The following is a 6,000-nucleotide window of genomic DNA, read 5'->3' as shown; positions in this document are numbered from 1 at the left end:
GGCCTGGGAACCCCTCTAGAATCAAGTCTCTTGCAAACCCTAAAATGGCTCCCTTAGTTGAGATATAGACTTCCCTGCTCCCATATCCATCCTTCCTCCCTCCCCCCATCCCATTCCCCCAAATCATCCCCAATCCTCCCACTCTCCCTTCTCTCTAACCATCTCCCCTTACTTCCACTCCCCACCCCCATGCACCCAAGTTTGCCTGGCAATCTTGTCTACTTCCAATATCCAGGAGGATAACCATATGATTTTCTTCAGGTTCACCTTCTTATTTAGCATTTCTAGGATCATGAATTATAGGCTCAAAGACCTTTAACTATGTCTAGAATCCACTTATGAGTGAGTACATACCATATTCCTCTTTTTGGGTCTGGATTACCTCACTCAGTAAAGCGTTTTCTATTTCCATCCATTTGCATGAAAAATTCAAGATGTCATTTTTTTTAACTGCTGAGTAAAACTCTAATGTGTATATGTTCCACACCTTTTTTAACCATTCTTCTATTGAGGGGCACCTAGGTTGTTTCCATGTTCTGACTATTACAAATAGTGCTGCTATAAACATAGTTGAACAAATGCTTTTGTAGTATGATAGGGCATCTCTTGGGTATATTCCCAAAAGTGGAATTGCTGGATCCTGAGGGAGGTTGACTCCCAGTTTCCTGAGAAACCACCACACTGATTTCCACAGTGGCTGCACAAGTTTGCATTCCCACCAACAATGGATGAGTGTTCCCCTCACTCCACATCCTCTCCAGCATAGGCTATCATTGGTGTTTTTGAGTTTGGCTATTCTGACAGGTATAAGATGGTATCTCAAAGTTGTTTTGATTTGCATTTCCCTGATCTCTAACGAGGTAGACCATGACCTTAAGTGCCTTTTGGCCATTCAAAGTTCATCTGTTGTGAATTCTCTGTTCAGTTCAGTACCCCCTTTTTTAATTGGGTTAATTAGAGTTTTAGTGTCTAGTTTCTTGAGTTCTTTGTATATTTTGGAAATCAGACCTTTGTCTGATGAGGGGTTGGTGAAGATCTTCTCCCAGTCAGAAGGTAGCCTTTTTGTCTTACTGACAGTGGCCTTTGCTTTACAGAAGCTTCTCAGTTTCAGGAGGTCCCATTTATTCATTGATTCTCTTATTGTCTGTGCTACTGGGGTTCTACTTAGGAAGTGGTCTCCTGTGCCTTTGTCTTGTAGACTACTTCCCACTTTCTCTTCAATCAGGTTCAAAGTGTTCAGATTAATGTTGAGGTCTTTAATCCATTTGGACTTGAGTTTTGTGCATGGTGATAGATATGGATCTACTTTCATTCTTCTACAGGTTGACATCCAGTTATGCCAGCACCATTTGTTAAATATGCTTTCCTTCTTCCATTGTATACCTTTAGCTCCCTTGTCGAAAATCAGGTGTTCATAGGTTTGTGGGTTAATATCTGGGTCTTCTATTCGATTCCATAGGTCGACTTCTCTGTACTTATGCCAATACAAAGCTTTTTTCAATACTGTTGCTCTGTAATAGAGTTTGAAGTCAGGGATGGTAATGCCTCCAAAAGTTCCTTTATTGTATAAGATTGTTTTGGCTATCCTGGGTTTTTTGTTTTGCCATATAAACTTGATTATTTTTCTCTCAAGGTCTGTGAAGAATTTTGATGGGATTTTGATGGGGATTGCATTGAATCTATAGATTGCTTTTGGTAGAATTGCCATTTTTACTATGTTGATTCTCCCAATCCAAGAGCAGGGGAGGTCTTTCCATTTTATGGTAACCTCCTCAATTTCTTTCTTCAAAGACTTAAAGTTCTTGTCAAATAGATCTTTCACTTCCTTGGTTAGAGTTACCCTAAGATATTTTATGCTATCGTGAAAGGTGATGTTTCTCTGATTTCCCTCTCTGCTTCTTTATCCTTTTTGTATAGGAGGGCAACCGATTTTTTGGAGTTGATCTTGTATCCTGCCACGTTACTAAAGGTGTTTATCAGCTGTAGGAGTTCTTTGGTAGAGTTTTTGGGGTCGCTTATGTCCACTATCATATCATCTGCAAATAACGAAAGTTTAACTTCATCCTTTCCAATTCGAAACCCCTTGATCTCCTTATGTTGTCTTATTGCTATTGCTAGAACTTCAAGCACTATATTGAAGAGGTATGGAGAGAGTGGACAGCCTTGTTGTGTTCTTGATTTTAGTGGAATTGCTTTGAGTTTCTTTCCATTCAATTTGATGTTAGCTGTCGACTTGCTATATATTGCTTTTATTATATTTAGGTATGATCCTCGTATCCCCAGTGTCTCCAACACCTTTATCATAAAGGGGTGCTGAATTTTGTCAAATGCTTTATCAGCATCCAATGAAATGATCATATGGTTTTTTCTTTCAGTTTATTTATATGATGGATTACATGGATAGATTTGCGTATGTTGAACCAGCCCTCCATCTCTGGAATGAAGCCCACTTGATCAAAATGGATAATATTTCTAATGTGTTCTTGGATTCAGTTTGCAAGTATTTTATTGAGAATTTTTGTGTCAGTGTTCATGAGTGAGATTGGCCTGTAATTCTCTTTCTTGGTTGTGTCTTTGTGTGGTTTTGGTATCAGGGTAACTGTAGTGTCATAAAAAGAGTTTGGAAATGACTCTTCTGTTTCTATATTGTGAAATACATTAAGGAGTGTAGGTATTAGCTCTTCCTGGAAGTTCTGGTAGAATTCTGCATTGAAACAATCTTGTCCTGGGCTTTTTTTGGTAGGGAGATTTTTGATAACAGCTTCTAATTCTTCACAACTGACAGGTCTATTTAGATTGTTCACCTGGTCTTGGTTCAACTTTGGCATATGGTACTTATCTAAAAAAATGTCCATTTCTTTTACATTTTCCAATTTTGTGGCATACAGGCTTTTGTAGTAAGATCTAATGATTCTCTGAATTTCCTCTGTGTCTGTGGTTATGTCCCCCTTTTCATTTCTGATCTTATTAATTTGCGTATTCTCTCTCTGCCGTTTGATTAGTTTGGAGAGGGGTTTGTCAATCTTGTTGATTTTCTCCAAGAACCAGCTTTTTGCTTCATTGATTCTTTGGATTGTTTTCTGTGTTTCTATTTTGTGAATTTCAGCCCACAGTTTGATTATTTCCAGTCTTCTACTCCTCCTGGGTGAATCAGCTTCTTTTTTTTTTCTAGAACTTTCAAGTGTGCTGTTAAGTCTCCAATGTGTGCTTTCTCCGTTTTCTTTAATTGGGCACTTGGTGCTGTGAACTTTCCTCTTAGTACTGCTTTCATAGTGTCCCATAGGTTTGAGTATGTTGTGTCTTTATTTTCATTAAATTCAAGGAAGACTTTAATTTCTTTCTTTATTTCTTCCTTGATCCAGGGGTGATTTAGTAGTTGACGGTTTAACTTCCATGAGTTTGTTGGTTTCCTGGGGGTAGCACTGTTGTTGAATTCTAACTTTAATCCATGGTGGTCTGACAAGACACAGGTGGTTACTAATTTTTTTTTGTATCTGTGTAAGTTTGCTTTTGTTACCGAGTATGTGGTCAATTTTCGAGAAGGTTCCATGAGCTGCAGAGAAGAAGGTATATTCTTTCCTATTTGGGGGGAATGTTCTATAGATGTCTGTTAAGTCCATTTGATTCAATACCTCCAATAATTGTCTTATTTCTCTGTTAGGTTTCTGTCTGATTGACCTGTCCATTGGTGAGAGAGGTGTGTTGAAGTCTCCTACTATTAATGTGTGTTTTGATAACTGCCTTGAGTTCTAGAAGTGTTTCTTTTACATAAGTGGGTGCCTTTATATTATGGGCATAGATATTCAGGATTGAGACTTCTTCCTGATGGATTGTTCCTGTTATGAGTATGAAATGTCCATCTCCGTCTCTTCTGATTGATTTTAGTTTGAAGTCGATTTTGTTAGATATTAGAATGGCCACACCCACTTGTTTCTTAGGTCCATTTGCTTGGAAAACCTTTTCCCAACCCTTTACCCTGAGTAGGTTTCTGTCTTTGTGGTTGAGGTGTGTTTCTTGTAAACAGCAGAATGTTGGATCCTGTTTTCGTATCCAATCTCTAAGTCTGTGCCTTTTTATAGGTGAATCGAGTCCATTGATATTAAGTGATATTAATGACCAATGGTTGTTGACTCCGGTTATTTTTTGTGGGGGGGAGGGGTGTAGTAGAGTGTATGTGTTTCCCTTCTTTGAGTTGTGCTTGTGAAGGGTGGCTAGCTGTCGGGAATGTTGGATTCCTTGGGTTGCGATTTTCCTTCTAATTCTCTCTGTAAGGCTGGATTTGTAGCTACATATTGATTGTTTAAATTTGTTTTTATCCTGCAATATTTTGTTTTCTTTGTTGATAGTGAACGATAGCTTGGCTGTGTATAGTAGTCTGGGCTTGCATCCATGGTCTCTTAGTCTCTGCCGTTCCTCTATCCCGGACTTTCTGGCTTTCTTGGTTTCCATAGAGAAGTCTGGTGTAAGTCTGATAGGTTTACCTTTATAAGTTACTTGCCCTTTTTCCTTTGCAGCTCTTAATATTCTTTCTTTAATCTGAATGCCTTGTGCTTTGATTATTTTATGGCGAGGGGATTTTTTTTTGATCCAGTCTATTCAGTGTTCTGTATGCTTCTTGAACCTTCATAGGAATATCGTTCTTTAGGTTGGGAAAGTTTTCTTCTATAATTTTGTCGAATATATTTTCTGAACCTTTGATCTGCAATTCTTCTCCTTCTTCTACCCCTATTATTCTTAGATTTGGGTTTTTTTTATTATGTCCCAGATTTCCTGAATGTTTTGTGATGAGAATTTGTTGGATTTGCTGTTTTCTTTGGTCAGAGCGTTTATTTTCTCTATGGTGTCTTCATAATCTGAAATTAGTTCTTCTATCTCTTGTATTCTATTGGTTATGCTTGCTTCTGAAGTCTCTGTTTGTTTACCTCGATTATCCATATCTAGCTGGCCCTCGGTTTGTGTTTGCTTCATTGCCTCCATTTCAGCTTTCAATTCTTGAACTGTTTCCACTACCTGTTTGATTGTTTTTTCTTGGTTTCCCAGAGTGTCGTTTACGGATTTACTCATTTCTTCAAACCTGTTGTTATATTTCTCTTCCATTTCTTTACTCATTTCTTCAATCTTTTTGTTATACTTCTCTTCCAGTTCTTTAAGTGAGTTATTCATACCCTGTTTAAGGGACTCTATTGCTTTCATAATGACACTGTTTTCCTCTTCTTCCGGAATAGGGTGTTCAAGTCCTTCTGTAGTAAGATCGCTGAGATCCGGTGTTTTCATGTTGTTTTTCATATTGTTGGAGGAATTCTTGCCTTGGCGTCTGCCCATCTCTTCCTTCAACTGTTCTCTAGTGGATCTTCTGGTACTAGGTCAGGGTCCCCCCTCTGATGAATCTTCTGCTAGAGGATCAGCGCCGCTTGCTGGCCAGGATTCTTGCTGAGCTGATGCAGGGCCTACCTTTCCACCACCAGCAGGCAGGTTATTGAAACACAGGCAATCCCTCCTGCCGGGTTACACTTTCAGCCCAGTCCCAGCCTGCAAGCTGGCTGAGCTGGGTGTTTTTATGGCCCCGAGGAGGAGGAAGGGAGGAATAAAGGAAGGGGTTCCTGGATGAAAGGTGGGATGGGCTAGGAGGCAAGAGGGCTTAGCCCCTGCAGAGTGGCCAGGGAGTCAAGGGGGACCGGGGATGTCTGAGCTCCTCCTTGTTGGGCTTCTGCCACAAGGTTGTCCATTCTTTCCATAATTATTCAATATAGTTCTTTATTATAGGAAGGTGCTCATTGGTTCCCAGCTGCTGAGACCTGAAATAATCACTCAGAAGTCAATTATTTGCAATACTATTTGGCCAATTGCTTAAGTGTATTTCTGGCTCACTCTTCTATCCTAAATTAACCCATTTCTATCAATCGGTGTATTGCCATGTGACTGTGCCTTCCATTCAGTGTCTGTCTCTGGTGGGGCTACCTGACTTCTCTCTGTCTCTGCCTTCTTTCTCTTACCATTCAA

The sequence above is a fragment of the Myodes glareolus genome, chromosome 5, assembly GCF_982192425.1.
Source record: "Myodes glareolus chromosome 5, mMyoGla1.1, whole genome shotgun sequence".
NCBI lineage: Eukaryota > Metazoa > Chordata > Mammalia > Rodentia > Cricetidae > Myodes > Myodes glareolus.
The sequence above is the reverse complement of the archived record's forward strand: the minus strand, read 5'-3'. Positions refer to the sequence as shown.